Raw genomic sequence first — 16,739 nt, 5'->3', positions numbered from 1 at the left:
ACAAAATGGCAATAATGAGTTATTCTCTATCAATAATTACTTTAAATATAAAGAAAGAAACTCCTCAATCTACAGCTATAAAGTGACTGAATTAACTTAAAAAATAGGATCCAACTACATACTTTCTATAAGAGACTCACATTAGATTTAAGTGAGTTAAGGACACACATAGGCTGAAGAAAATGCAAGGATAGAAAAAGATATTCCATCCAAATGGTAACCAAAAGAGAGCAGGGGAGGCTATACCTAAATCACACCAAATAGTGTTTAAGTCAAACACTATCACAAGAGACAAGAGACATTATATACTCTTAAAAGGACTGATTCATATAACAATCATAAACATACATGCATTCAACATCAGAGTAGCAAAATATATAAAGCAGACACTGACAGAACTGTAGGGGGAAATAAACAGAAATAAATTAATGGGAGATTTTAATACCACACTTTCAATCATGGATAGAATATCCAGATTGAAAATCAAAAAGAGAACAGTGGACTTGAAAAACAATTTAGACCAAATGGACCTAACAGATAAATATATAGACACATGCCAAATAGTCTTTTCTGATCCCAGTGGAGTAAAACTAGAAATAAATAGCAGAAAGAAAATTGAAAAATCTACAAATATGTGATAAAATAAAAATTAAAACACACACACATTTAAACAACAGAAGAAATCAAAAGGGAAATTAGAAAATTTCTTGAGACAAATGAAAACAAAAACATATCAAAACCTATGACAAGCAGCAAAAGTGGTAGTTATAAGTCAGTTTATAGTGATAAATACTTTTAAAAAGAAGAATAAAAAATATAACTTTACACTAAATAGAACTAGAGAAAGAAAAACAAACAAAGCCCAAAGTAAGTAGAAGGAAGGAAACAGAGCAGATTTAAAATAGAGAATAGAAAAACAACAGAAAAAAATCAGCTAAACTGAGGGTTGGTTTTTTGAAAAGATAAACAATATTGACAAACCTTTAGCTAGCTTAAGGAAAAATAGAACTCAAATACCCAAAATCTGAAATGAAAGATAATTATTTTTATCAATAATAATTATTAATATTTCACTTAACTGATACCATAGAAAAAAGGATCATAAGAAACTAATATGAATAATTATATGAAAACAGATAAGCTAGGAGAAATGGATACATTTTTAGAAATATACAACCTGACAAGACTGTACATGAAAGAATAGAAAATCTGAACACAATAATTATGAGTAAGGAGATTGAAACAGTAATCAAAAACTTAACAAGAAAGAAAAACACAGGATCAGATGGCTTCATTGGTGAATTCTACCAAATATTTAAAGAATCAATAACAATCCTTATCAAACTCTTCCAAAAACTAAAGAAGAGGAGACATTTTCAAACGTATAAGGCCAGCATCACCTGAATATCAAAGCCAAACAAAAATAACACTAAAATAAAACTACAGGTCAATATCTCTGATGTACAGAGGTGCAAAGATCCTCAAAAAAATATTAGCAAACCAAATTCAACAGCACATTGAAAGGGCCATATGCCATTACTAAGTGAGATTTACCCCTGGAATAAAAATATGGCTCAACATAGTCAAATAATTAATGTGATGCATCGCATTAACAAAATGAAGCATAAAAATCACAGGATCATCTCAATAATGCAGAAACGGTATTTGTAAAATTTCACGTTTTTATAATAAACAATTCTCAATAAAATATAAATAAAAGAAAAATACCTCAACATAGTAAAAGCTGTATCTAAAAAGCCCACCATCAACATCATATTTAATGATGAAAAACTAAAAGCATCTCCTGTAAGATCTAGACCAAGGCAAGGATGCCCACTGTTGCCATTTTTATTCAACATGTTAACTGGAAGTCCCATCCAAAGCAATTAGGCAAGCAAAAGAAAGGAAAGACATCCAAATCAAAATGAAAGAAGTAAAATTACTTCTGTTTGAAGATAATATGATCTCTCATAGAAAACCCTTAAAGTCACAAACACACACACATGCACACAAGCGCACACACTGTTGTAACTAATAAACAAATTGAGTAAATTTCAGGATAAAAAAAATCAACATACAAAAATCAGTTGTGTTTTTATACAGTAACAACAAATAATCCAAAAAGGAACTTAATAAAAACAACCAGATATAATAGCATCAAAAGGAATAAAATACTTAGAAATAAACTTAGGAGGGAGTACTTATGTACTGAAAACTACGAGACATTGATAAAATAAATTAACAAAGACGCAAGTAAGTGGAAAGACATCCTGAGTCCCTGGATTGGAACACTTAATATTGTTAAAATGTCCATACTACCCAAAGCTATCTGCAGATAGATTCAATGCAATCTGTACCAAAATCCCAATGGCATTTTTTAGGAAATCCTAAAATTCATATACAGCTCAAAGGATGCTGAATGGTGAAAACAGTCTTGAGAAAAAAAATAATGTTGGCCACATCACACTTCCTGATTTCTAAATGTATTACAAAGCTATAGTAATTAACACAGTAAGGTACTAACATAAAGACAGGCACATAGACCAATAAAACAAAATAGTCCAGAAGTAAAATCATGCAAATATGTTCAACTAATCTTAGACGAGGATGCCAAGAATACACAAGGGGGAAAGAATAGTCTCTTCATCAAATAGTATTGGAAAAATGATATCTTCATTCAAAAGAACAAAATCCAGCCTTTTATACCATACACAAAAATCACCTTAAAATGGATTAAACACTTAAATGTAAGACTGAAAACTGTAAAACACCTAGAAGAAACCATAGGGAAAACACTTCATGATATTGGTCCTGATAATTGTTTCTTAGCTATGACACAGGCATATCCAAAACAACAACACATGCTATTTCAGCATAGCAACAAAAGCAAAAATAGGCAAGTGGTACCATATCAAACTAAAAACCTTTTGCACAGTAAAAGGAAACAGTCAAGAGAATGAAAAGGCAACCTAGGGAAAGGGAGAAGATATTTACAAATTACATGTCTGATAAGAGGTTGATATCCAAAATACAAAAGGAACAGAAAAAGCTCAATAGCAAAACAACGACAACAACAAATAACCCATTTAAAAATGTACAAAGTACTTGAATATACATTTCTGCAAAAATAACATACAAATGGACAACAGATATATAAAAAGATGTTCAATATCACTTATCTGGAAAATGCAATTTAAAATTATGATGGAATATCACCTCAAACTTGCTAGGATGGTTATTATAAAAGATAGAGTTGGCAAAGATGTGGAGAAATTGAAACTCTTGTACACTGTTTGTGGGAATGCAAAATGTTGAAGCTGCTAAGAAAAAGAGTACTCAAAAAAACTAAAATAGAGCAATACCATATAATGCAGTAAACCCACTTCTGGTTATATATCCAAAAGGGATGAAATCAGGATCTCAGTCTCACATTGAGTGCAGCATCCTTCACGATAGCCAATATATGGAAACAATATAAATGTCCGTTGATGAGTGAATGAATAAATAAATATGGCACATTAATAATAGAATATGATTTTAAAAATAAAGAAATTGTGCCATATGTGATTACATAGATGAACCTGGAGGACATTATACTAAGTGAAATAAGCCAATCAAAAAGAACAAATACTGTATGATTCTTCGTATATGAGGTATCTAAAATAGTAAAACTCAGAGAAGCAGAGAGTAGAATGGTGGTTGCCAGGGGCTGAGGGTGTGGGAAATTGAGAGTATATACTCAAAGGGTATAAAGCTTCAGTTATGCAAGGTGAATAAGTTGTAGAAATCTGCTGTGGAACATCATGCCTTCGTTTCTCACAATAAATTTTTCACTATTCGGAGACAAGGATGAACTCCAGAGAAGTGATAGCTTCTCAGATTGTGATACAGAAGTGAATTGATAAGAAAGTTGGTAAGAAAGTAGATTTTTTTTAATTGGAGCACACAATTGCACAATGAACACATAATTCTGATTTTAGAGACTGAAGTTAAAATTTACTTCCTAGAAATAAAAGTGATTATGTTAGGCATTTAGGAAAAAAACATGAATAGCATAAATCAGCAATATGTTTACTTTTGATAAATCAAAGCTATTTTCTGGAACCTCAAGAAGTTTCCATGAATTCTATTCACTCCATTTAATCTTTTAGTGAGCTTTTACAAACAGAATTTATATTTGTAGAATATATTTATAATATTTGGTATTTCAATATTTACTTGCTTTTTTCTCAGCTTCTTTTAAATGACATTTAAAAAGATATGAAAACATTCATATATTCCCATAATACTTTGCCCTAAATGAACACTCAACAGTTTGACTGTCCAATGTTTACTATAATAGTAAAAAAAAGTGGGAATTTGTGTTCTTGCTGAAGAGAAAAATTGAATTTCATTCATTTTTGGGATATAAACTAAGTTTTGTCTCTTATTCTTGGTTCAATAACTTTTCTATGAAAACTGAAGAGATATAATTTTTGATACATAAAACATAAAGTTTATTGTAAATATACTAAAATAATATAAACCATAAATATTGTGTATTATTCATTAATATAATTATTAATTAATCTTTTATCTCATAATAGTTTTTTATTTCAAGTCTATTTTGTCTAAGAATAATATAGCCACCCATGCTCTCTTTTGGTTACTATATGCATAGAATATTTTTTTCATCCTTTCACTTTCAATTTATTTCTGTCTTTCAACCTTATCTTGGTCTATTGTAAACCACCTACAGTTGGATCTTGGTTTTTGTATGCATTATGCCAATCTCTTTCTTTCAATGTGAGAATTTAATCCATTTGCATTTACAGTAATGACCGACAAGGAATGACTTACTCTTGCCATTGTTCTATTTGTTTTTTGTTGTCTTAAGCCCTTTTGTCCTTTATATCCTCTACTATAGCCTTTGATATTGTTTAGTTGATTTTTTACAATTTACTTCTCATTTTCTTTTATGTATACTTTTTAGATATTTTCTTCATGATTACCATGGAGGTCACATTTAACATCCTAAATTTATAACAATCTACTTCTAATTGATACCAACTTACCTTCAATAGATAATAATTCATATATTATTAATAATTAGTATTGTTCTACCAGTACAGACTCTCATGTATCACTGATTTTTCAAAATACAGTAATTTTGTTCAATTATCTATTTATTTTTATAAATAGCTTTTCAATTAATAATCTAGTTTTTCTATATTTTGTTTTTAAGTTTACTTCTAACATTGACATTTTTCATAATATGTAGAGCTTCATACATTTTTAAGACATTCTTTCCACTGTAGAAATAAAGCTTAATATCATATCAAGATTCTGAGAGCTATTGTTATGTGATAAGCCATAGCGAATATTTTTATTTATATCACACGTGCTTTTGTATTTCCAAATTCCCCCTTTACTTTTTAGCATAGGCCTTACAAAGAATGGACCATGCTCTCTAAATGTTTCAATGACACTAAAACTTGGGGTCATATTTACTACACATTCCAAAATTATGCCAGCTGTAGGCTGTATATTAAGTCAATAATGTTATTAAGTATTCATTTTGCAATTAGAAGAGGAAAATATGCAATGCCTGGAAGCCAGCGTCTGAAACTTTCATTAACTTTATATCTCCTTCAAAGTAGTGATGGAGCCTTACATCAATTTCTGATCATATGCAACGGCCTTTGTGTCAATCAGCTATTACTGACTAAACAAACCACTCAATTCTAAGTGGCTGAGAACAACAAATATTTATTGTCAAGAATCTATGAATAGGCAGGGAGAGCTCTGCTTCAAGCTAGGGCTCAATGGGTCCAGGGCTGCTCCACATTTTTCTCATCCTCCTTGGTCATGTCTGAACAGGGCACTGTAAAATGAAACCCTTTAGCAACAGGGAAGCCCTCCTGACCTGCTTTCTGTATGTAGAAATTTAGGGACCCAGAAGTCATTTGTTTGTTTGTTTGTTTGTTTTTACTATTTAAAACAGCATCAATACCTTTTAGTTCAGACTTAACGGCATTTTTTCCAAGGAGACCTATTGCCTTACCAACAGTCTCCACTAGAAATTACCTTATCATGGCCGGGCGCGGTGGCTCACGCTTGTAATCCCAGCACTTTGGGAGGCCGAGGTGGGCGGATCACGAGGTCAGGAGCTCGAGACCATGGTGAAACCCCGTCTCTACTAAAAATACAAAAAATTAGCCGGACGTGTTGGCGGACGCCTGTAGTCCCAGCTACTCGGAGAGGCTGAGGCAGGAGAATGGCGTGAACCCGGGAGGCGGAGCTTGCAGTGAGCCGAGATCGCGCCACCGCACTCCAGCCTGGGAGACAGAGCAAGACTTCGTCTCAAAAAAAAAAAAAAAAAAGACATTACCTTATCATTTCTAAAGAACTTAAAAGGGTTGTTAGAGTCATATCCTTGACTTCATCTTTACCTTGAAGTTATGCTATTGTCAGCAGTCTGGTTTTGAAATTTTACTGGCTTGACTAAAGATGAGAAAAAAAGATTTATTTCCAATCCAACAATCCTCCTGACAAACTGGCTAATTCTTTCCTAAGCTCTTCTTTCTTGTGCTGCAGAACCTTATATGCAGCCAGCGTCAAGCTCATGATTTCAATATCCACCTGACTAGCCACCCTTTTTTTTCTTTTCTTTTCTTTTTTTTTTTTTTGAGACTGAGTTTCACTCTCGTTGCCCAGGCTGGGGTGCCGTGGCGCAATCTTGGCTCACTGCAGCCTCTGCCTCCTGGGTTCAAGCTATTCTCCTGTCTCAACCTCCCGAGTAGCTAGGATTACAGGCAGGTGCCACCATGCCAGGGTAATTTTTGTATTTTTAGTAGAGATGGAGTTTCTCTATGTTGGTCAGGCTGGTCTCGACCTCCTGATCCCAGGAGATCCACTCGCCTCGGCCTCCCAAAGTGCTGGAATTAACAGGCGTGAGCCACCACACTGGGCCCTATCCATCCTTTTAAAGAACAAGTGGGACAAAAATCTTTAGGTAGATTTAGTATATTGCATGTTATTGCAGTCAACAACTTTCCCCAAAATTTAATTTTTTTAAAAATTTTGTAGGGTAATCAGCTCATCCTATAATATATAGTATCATACATATTTTATATATAATTATTAGCAGTACCCCACTTACCTAATATCTATATCGGTATAGTAATGCATCTCCAAACTTAGTGGCTTAAAATGGCAATAACTTATTATTGCTTACTTTTAAAGTATTCCTTATTATTATGAGTTACACTACATTTGGGACCTATGATATTTAAGTTATATTAAACAAATAATTTCACACTCTTCAAAGAGGTTAAGCCACCCAGCCTTCAAGGTTTTGTTTAGTCAGAATACTATTAGTAAGTAAAGGGCCTACAAAAAAATTTTCAAATTTAACAACTTAGAAGTTTCCTTTCTAAACGGGAAAAGGGATTATATAAGGGACACCCAGGAGGCCTCAATGCACAGGTAAAGTTTTATTTCTTAAACTAGATGAAGTAAGTAGATAGATATTTGTTTTGTTATTTTGTCTACCCTAAGTGTGATGAATATTATTTATATCTGTTTATTATTCTGTAAAAACTGTGTGTGTGTATCCTTTGACCCAGCAAATTCTATCTCCAAAATTTTGGTTCGTGGAAATAAAAGCACTTGTACACACTAAAAAAAAAAAAAAGAAAGAAGGACACACTCAACTATGTAAGCCAGAAATAAAAACAAGAAAAATAGAGTTATAGTACTCAACAATGCCATGAGGATGAAAAGAGGAGGGAACTGAAAAAAGAATCATTTGCCACTTGCCTACTTTGTGCAGATACTAAGCTTTCTTTTGTTATTTTTGCTACCAAATGGAATCTTTCTAATAAGCTAGCTGTGTACAAAATTTTTTTCTTAGAGCATTTTCCCTATTTTTTCAGAATATTCACTATTCTATTTAATCTTTTTTTTAAATTAATATAGATCTTTCTTTCTTGTCCTAAAAATTAGTTTGGTCACTATGGAAAATATAAGTAATTAGAGGGGAAGGGAAGGAAATCCAGAACTCCACAGCCAAGATACAATCATAAGTTAATATGATACAGCATATTCTTATATTATTTTTTCCTATGTATATTTGTTAGAAATGTGATAAAACTAGTATATAAAATTGCATATATCTTTTGTTGACTTCATTCTATGCAAAAATAATTTCTACACAAATTACCTCTTTATTTTAGGGCTTGAAAACATGCTCATATGTGTAGCTTCCATCTCAAACCCCGTATTATGAAGGCTGTCTTTTACTATTGCTTTCCTGAATTGAAACAGGATATTCCTTTTCTGCATGCTTAGTTCTCTGAAATTCAAAAGAGAAATGATCCATAAAAGACAAAATTATAATACACAAGTTTATACAAACTAAATGCAAAATACTAAATAAACAAATGCAAAACAATATAGACTGTTACTAGGGCATTTTGCTGGCTTGAACCTGCCTAAAGCACTTTGTCTATTGGGACTCTGGCAAGATGCAAAGCACCACTGATGATCCGCACTTTCCCCAGGCCACACTTCACCCACAACCACAAAGATTTCCTGTCAAATTGTTGTGCTTGCAGTCTAGGAATAGATTCAGGAAGATTGTTAGTCTCTGGCTGCTCTGCTATCAAATGTAGCCATCATCTCAGAAGATATAACTGCCCAGCTTTCAGATTGAATTTCTGAGTGCTCTCAGATTCTGAACCAGGGAGCAGACATTCACAAAAAGAAGTTATTTAAACTGTGCTTTTTTAAAAGAGCAGACTTCTCAGCCTTGTAATTAGAATTTCTTCCTGGAGTTTCATAATAGACTCATTTCAAATCCTAGTTTATGGAATGTTGAGGGGTTTAGTCTTATTCTGTATCTCCTTAAATATTTTAGTTAGATGTTGGAAGAATTTGTTCTAGTGAGACCAATTCAGAGAAATTTTAAGGAGAAAACAATCAGTTATTTTTTGTTTGTTTATTCAGTGTGGTTTGATTTGGTTCCGATTTCTCTTATAAATGTAGTAACTCCTGTGGTCACTTAAAAAAAATGGCAAAAGGCACATAATGAAAAGCAGGAGTTCCTGACTCATGTCTTTTCAAGCCAGCAAACCATTGCCCACAGGCAACAACTTTCAACTCTTCAAGACATTTTTTGAGTATTTATCTTAATTTTTAGGATATAATATATATGCTACTTTTCCTTACTGTATTGAGGGAAAAAATGATGATTTTATTAAATTATCTGTTGGTAATTTATCTGTTGAGTATGAAACCTTCCTAGAGTTACCACACTCTCTTAATGCTTATTGATAAACAGTATTTACATTATTATGATGATGTAAATATCATTTAGAGCCATGTAGTGGTCTATGATTATTCTCTATTTTAATACTTTCTTATTTTTCCTCCATTCACTGTTTTGGTTTTTGTTTGTTTTACTTTTGTGGCTGATGGTTACAATGATGGTCCGAATGGCAGCGTGCCTCTCGTTGTCCATCCCCTTTGCAATGTGACTTACTTTACTATTTCTCCCATTTAAAAAGCTCAGTTTCCCTGCCTCATTAATCTGGGCTGGATTTCAACTTGTTTTGACCAAAATAACATAAAAAGAAACTATATTGTTTTACTTCCTAGCTAACTCTTTCAGAGTCATTACGGATTTTGCTTTTGTTCCCTGGGAACCATGAGATGACATGATGTGAAGAACCCAGATGAAGATCACAAGGAGAGAGGTCCAGACACCCTTTGTTTTTATGTCCAAAAGCAAAGATATAAGTGATTGCAGAAAATCAACAGATGTGCCCCAGAATCATGAGAAATAATAAGTCATTGCTGCTTCATGTAAATTGTGTACACAGAGGGACATAGAGTGACCTTATAACATAGTTCTCCATGGAAAAGAAAGAAGAATCAGAATAAGATATATCATCTGTTGGCATTTCCATTAATAAAATACACGTATACAAAATAATATCTATTTTTGCATAATCATTGCAGACACAAACAATACATAACAAATACATTAATTGGCTTCCTGTAGTAGGATAGGAAGTGTGGCATAAAGGTCAAAGGAAATTTAAAAATTAGGAGCCAGATCTTGCAAGGAAGAGTGACAATGATGGCCCTAAAATGAGGAGTACGGTGAACTCAGCCCTCTGCCCCTGAAGAACACCCTCTCTTCAAACCTACCGTGTCCACCACCAAGCCCATTCAGATTCATTAAATCAAATGCTCTTTAGCTATGCGCCAGCATTGAGCTCCCCAGGCTGTAGTAATATGGTAGGAGGTCATGGTTGATAACCATTGATCGGGTACAGTATGGTTATTTTCTAAATTGTAATTTATTCTTAATTCACACATTTATTCATTTATTTATTCACTTACTTTGTTTGTTTTCTTGGATTTTTCCTGGAGTCTTCTAGTTCCAATTCACTCTCATTTCTAGGACTCTTTGTTGCTACTCTATTCAGCCAACTGTATCATTTCTTGAACCTCAGCTTTGTACCTTGTTTCTTATCGTATTTTTGTGTAGTACATTCTTCAGTATACCTTAGTAAGAAAGAGTGCATGGAAGGTACATTTTAAGAACTTTTTGACAGTTAAAAATGCTTTCCTCTACCTTTACATTCCCTTCAGAGTCTTGCTGGAAATAAATTTATGAGTTGAAGATCAATCTATGCTTTCTTGGCTCTCATTTTCCTTTATATGAAACTGAATCTTCTTTATTTTCTTTTTTCTTTTTTTTCAGCCCAACTTACCTCCAACCCTCTACCCAAAAGGATCGTTTAGAATTTAGTGGCTAGATTTTAGATGGATCATTTAGAGTTACATATTGTGAAAGAAAAATAGAATCTCAGGACCCCAAACTCACTATGCCAAAATGAAAGTTAAGCTTGGGAACTGGATTATACAAAACTGCCTTCCTTTTGTTCCCAAACAGCTGTAATTTCACATGTTCAATTTATCTTACCTAAAATGTAGATTTATTGTGTGTAAATCGGTGTGAGACGAATGCATAATTGACTTTCTCCTACTCCCTACTTTTCACAGGTAAAATGTGGATTCATTGAGCTCTAATCAGAGCCTCACAAGAGTGTAATCACTTGCCAAAATAAATCTCTAATCCCTTGAGGTCTGCCTCAGTCATTTTTGGTTTACAGTATCTTAGCTCCCACACACAAAGATGTTATCTTTTGTTATTCATTTCTGTACTAATGTACTATGGTAAAAGAATGTACTCTGTATGATTTGAATTGTTTGAAGTTTATTGAGACTTCATTTACAGACTAATATGTGGTTAATATTTGTAATTGTGTTCTATCTTCCAGATAATGGATACTGTACAGTTGTTGAGTGAAATGTTCCACATAGGCCATTAAGTCAAAATTGTTAAAATGTTTCTCAGATCTTCTATACATTTTTGTTAACTCTTTTCACTAATTATTCATAGAGATGAGTTAAAATCAACTACTATGATTGTGGATTTAATTATTTTTGTTTCTTAATGTAATTTAAGAACATTATTGATATTAAATACTACACTTTCCTGGTGAATTAAATCTTTTCATCGTGATGAAGTCTTTTTATTTTTAGTAATGCTTTCTGTAATAAAGAGTATTTTGAATGTCATCAATGTAATTAAAACTGCCTTTTGTTAACACTTACATGTTTCTCTGATTGTAAATACTAAATTAAAGTTTTTCCATTAGTATATTAAAGATTTCTCAAACAGCACATGATTGGATTTTATTTTTGAACCAAATAACTATTATCTTTTAATTGGAGTGTGCTATGCATTAACATTAAATATAATTACAGCATATTTAATACAACTATGTAACTCTTATCATAATATTTTGTATATTTTGTCCCCTCTGTGCCTTTCCCTGTTCTTGCCTTATGTAGGATTGAGTGAATATTTTTTATTATGTCATTTTGTCCTTTCTACCAATGTCAAATTTATTTATCTTGCTTTTATTTTTTCCTTGATTACCATAATGAAAAGGAAGGAGTTAAACAGCTAACCTTTAATTCATTCTCTTCCATATTACTAAAAGGATGCTCTTGGGAGAAAGAAGACAAAGCAGGTGATTAGTCTAACTTCGTGATTAACATGGTAACTGAAGCTCTAAGTAAGAATGATATTTCCAAGGAGTAAGTTTTTATTGATGTAATGTTAAACAGGAATCCCAGGCTGAAGGATTACTTATAATAATAAACTTCTAGAATCTACAGATTTATAAAAAATTGTCCCCTAAGAAAACATAAGTTAGGGAAATTAATGGATATTTTTAATAGAATGAATACTCCCAGCTGTGTGAGGTAACAATTCATACACCACAATTAGAGAACTCTTCCACTCTGAGCCAGAGGCTGGGCCATAAGAGAAGAAAATACTTGTGTAGCGACCTCTCTGCCCAGAGAGGTCTCCCTGCATTGTCAAATCGTCTTGAATAAGGTGCATGCGCTTGATTTAAAAATCAGATCTTTTGGATTCGCTCTTCTGGATTTCATCACGCATCCACTACTTCACAAAATCTAACTTTAATAAAAATTTTTGGTCTCCTACTCATCAAAAGAATTACTTAACTACTGAAAGTTTATTTTCTGTCAATTTAGTCACTATTTCTGCACTTAAATGTCTCATTTGTAGTAAAAAAAGGTTGTTTCTTTGTTGAGTAGTTTCATGTAGTTAATGTTAATTTGTTGTGTTTCTTCATGTATACTTATCCTGTTGTTTTTGCTCTTCATTACTTCTTATCCCTCAAGCCTTCTAATAGGGATCATTTTGCTTTAGCTTTACATACATCCATTATAGCTCCCTTTAGCATAGTTCTCTGGGTGGTAAACTCTATGTTTCTGTTTGTTTAAAAAGGGATTTTTTGCTCTGATTTAAAATATATACTTCACTGGACAAAGTATTCGAGGTTATTTTTTTAACTGAAGCCCTAATTATACTGTCTTCTGTAATAGATATGAATTTTCGTAATATCTTTCTCCATTTTCTCTTCTATATTTTCCTCAGTTTTCTGTTTGCATTCTTCAATAATGCTTCTGAATGAATTTTATTTAGTTGTATCTGATCTGCAGTTGGCCATTTTAGTTATTGTATTTTCCACTTCTAGGATATCAGTTTGATTGGTTTCCAAATTGGAATTTCACTTTTTACAGTTTCTTGCTGCCCAAAAACATTTTCATGATTTTCCGTATCTCTTTGAAAATATTAAGTCTGCTAATTTCACAATCCATGTCTGATAATTTCAGCATCTCACATTTCTACACTGCTGTTTCTTTTACCTATTGTTTTATTGGTTTTCATTCATTGTGTTTTATTTTATTGTATTCCTAGTTATTGGGGGCTATAGCTTGGATACTTGGACATTGAGTGAAAATTTACTTATGGAATAATTTGAGGTCTAGGCTAGCAGAAAATTTTCCCAGAGAGGAATTTTGTTAGCTTTATTTGAGATCTTATGGGCACTATAATTCCAGGAAACATTTTAGTCCAATTATAACATATTAAGGTAGCTGGACTGCTCAGGTGCCAGAAACCAGGACTTATCTTATTGATGAGGTCCTGATAATTCCAGTTTACCTTTACCATGAAGTTGTAGCTGATCAGGGTTCCAGCTTAAAGTGGGGAAAGTTATCAAACTCTTTACCTTATGCAAATCCTGGGTTTTGGCTCTTATGTCTTTTTAGCTTGAAGCTGCCAAAAACATAGCTCAGTTTCACAGCTGTTTGCTTTAGATAGGCAAATTCCCACAGGGCAAAGGCATTTGTAGTGTTGGTTTTGAATATTTGGGTTCTCGTCTTTCCTAAAACTTGGACAGATTAAATCTAAAATTTTTTTTAGCATTTCTGTTGCTTTTAAGTTTTCTTTTTTAAAATAATGGTTATATAGCATACAGAATTTTTATATAAAAAGACATAAAAAACACTGATTTTATGTAACTTTTTAAAAATATAACATTTCTCTTGGTAGTTCTTGTTGGATGAAACTATATTGCTGTTACTTTATTAAAGTAAAACAAGAATATGCCAATGGCAAGGAATATTTATAAAATTCTTTACTTATCATTTTATACATAGAAAAGACAAATAATCCCTAAAGGACAATTACTATTAGTCTAATTCAATTAAGTTCTACAAATTATGAAAGGAAACTAATTCACAACTTGATTGCTAATAATTCTATCTGAGACTATATAATAAAATCATACCTAAACTTTTTTTACATAGCAAACATTATTTTTGTAATTTTTTTAAGATTTTACTTTATGTTCCAGGACACATGTGCAGAAAGTGCATGTTTGTTACGTAGGTACACGTGTGTCATGGTGGTTTGATTCACCTATTGACCCATCATCTAAGTTCCCTCTCCTCAACCCCACACCCTCCAACAGGCTCTGGTGTGTGATGTTCCCCTCCCTGTGTCCATGTGTTCTCATTCTTCAGCTCCCACTAATGAGTGACAACATGCTGTGTTTGGTTTTCTGTTCCTGTGTTAGTTTGCTGAGGATGATGGTTTCCAGCTTCATTCATGTCCCTGCAAAGGACATGGTCTCATTTGTGTTGTTCCCCTCCCTGTGTCCATGTGTTCTCTTTGTTCAACTCTCACTAATGATTGAGAACATGCAGTGTTTATTTTTCTGTTCCTGTGCTAGTTTGCTGAGGATAATGGTTCTCAATTTCATTTCTGTCTCTGCAAAGGACATGATCTCATTCATTTTTATGGCTGCATAGTATTCCATAGTGTATATGTACCACATTTTTTTTATCCAGTCCATTATTGATGGGAATTTGGGTTGGTTCCATGTCTTCACTATTGTAAATAGTACTGCAATAAGCATCAGAGTGCATGTGTCTTTATAGTAGAATGATTTATATTCCTTTGGGTAAATACCCAGTAATGGGATTGCTGGGTCAAACGGTTATTTCTGGTTCTAAATCCCATATTGTCTTCCACAATTGTTGAACTAATTTACACTCCTACCAACAGTGTAAAAGCGTTCCTATTTCTCTGCAACTTCACCAGCATCTATTGTTTCTCGAATTTTTAATGATCATCATTCTGACTGACATGATAGTATCTCATTGTGGTTTTGATTTGCATTTATCTAATGATCAGGGATGTTGAACTTTTTTTCATGTTTGTTGGCCATGTAAATGTTATCTTTTAAAAAGCGTCTGTTCATATGCTTTGCCCACTTTTTGATGGGGTTGTTTGGTTTTTTATTGTAAATTCGTTTAAGTTCCTTGTAAATTCTAGATATTAGACCTTTGTCAGATGGGTAGATTGCAAAGATTTTCCCCCATTCTGTAGGTTGTCTGTTCACTCTGATGATAGTTTCTTTTGCTGTGCAGAAGCTCTTTAGTTTAATTAGATCCCATTTGTCAATTTTGGCTCTTGTTGCAATTTTTTTGGCATTTTCATCATGAAGTTTTTGCCATGCATATGTCCTGAATGGTATTGCCTAGGTTTTCTTCTAGGATTTTTATGGTTTTGGGTTTTACATTTAAGTCTTTAATCCATCTTGAATCAATTTTTGTATAACATGTAAGGAAGGGGTCCAGTTTTAGTCTTCTGCATATGGCTAACCAGTTTTCCCATGGTTGTAGATATGTGCTATTATTTCTGAGGTCTCTGTTCTGTTCCATTGGTCTATAGGTCTGTTTTGGTACCAGTTCCATGCTGTTCTGGTTACTGCAGCCTTGCAGTATAATTTGAAGTCAGGTAATGTGAGGCCTCCAGCTTTGTTGTTTTTGCTAAGGACTATCTTGGCTATATGAGTTCTTCTTTGATTCCATATGAAATTGAAAGTAGTTTTTGTGAAGAATGTCAATGGTAGTTGGATGAGAAGGCATTGAATCTATAAATTACTTTGGGCAGTATGGCCATTTGCACGATATTGATTCTCCTTATCCATGAGGATGGAATGTTTTTCAATTTGTCTGTGTCCTCTCTTATTTCCTTAAGCAGTGGTTTGTAGTTCTCCTTGAAGAGGTCTTTCACATCCCTTATTAGCTTTATTCCTAGTGCTTTATTCTCTTTGTAGGAATTCTGAATGGTAGTTCATTCATTTTTTGGCTCTCTGCTTATCTATTATTGCTTTAAAGGAATGCTTGTGATTTTTACACATTGATTTTGTATCCTGAGACTTTGCTGAAGTTGCTTATCAGCTTAAGGAGTTTTGGGTCTGAGATGATGGGGTTTTCTAAATATAGAATCATGTCGTCTGCAAACAGAGACAATTTGACTTCCTATCTTCCTATTTGAATGCCCTTTATTTCTTTCTCTTACCTGATTGCCCTGGCCAGAACTTCCAATACTACGTTGAATAGGAGTGGTGAGAGAGGGCATCCTTGTCTTGTACCGGTTCTCAAAGGGAATGCTTCCAGCTTTTGCCCATTCAGTATGATATTGGCTGTGGCTCTGTCATAAATAGCTCTTATTATTTTGAGATATGTTCCATCAACACCTAGTTTAGTGAGAGTTTTTAACATGAAGGGATGTTGAATTTTATCAAAGGCGTTTTCTGCATCTATTGAGATAATCATGTGGTTTTTGTCTTTGATTCTCATTGCCATTGCTTCTAGTTGGCCACTTTGTCCCCACCCTTGTAAAAAATTGTAATATCCATAGATGTATAACATCTTTCTTAAAATCAGTAATTGTTTTCCCTGAAAAAAGAAATAATAAAAAGGATTACGACCTAGAAAACTTGATCAAT

The sequence above is a fragment of the Nomascus leucogenys genome, chromosome 5 (assembly GCF_006542625.1).
Source record: "Nomascus leucogenys isolate Asia chromosome 5, Asia_NLE_v1, whole genome shotgun sequence".
NCBI classification, from domain to species: Eukaryota; Metazoa; Chordata; class Mammalia; order Primates; family Hylobatidae; genus Nomascus; species Nomascus leucogenys.
The sequence above is the reverse complement of the archived record's forward strand: the minus strand, read 5'-3'. Positions refer to the sequence as shown.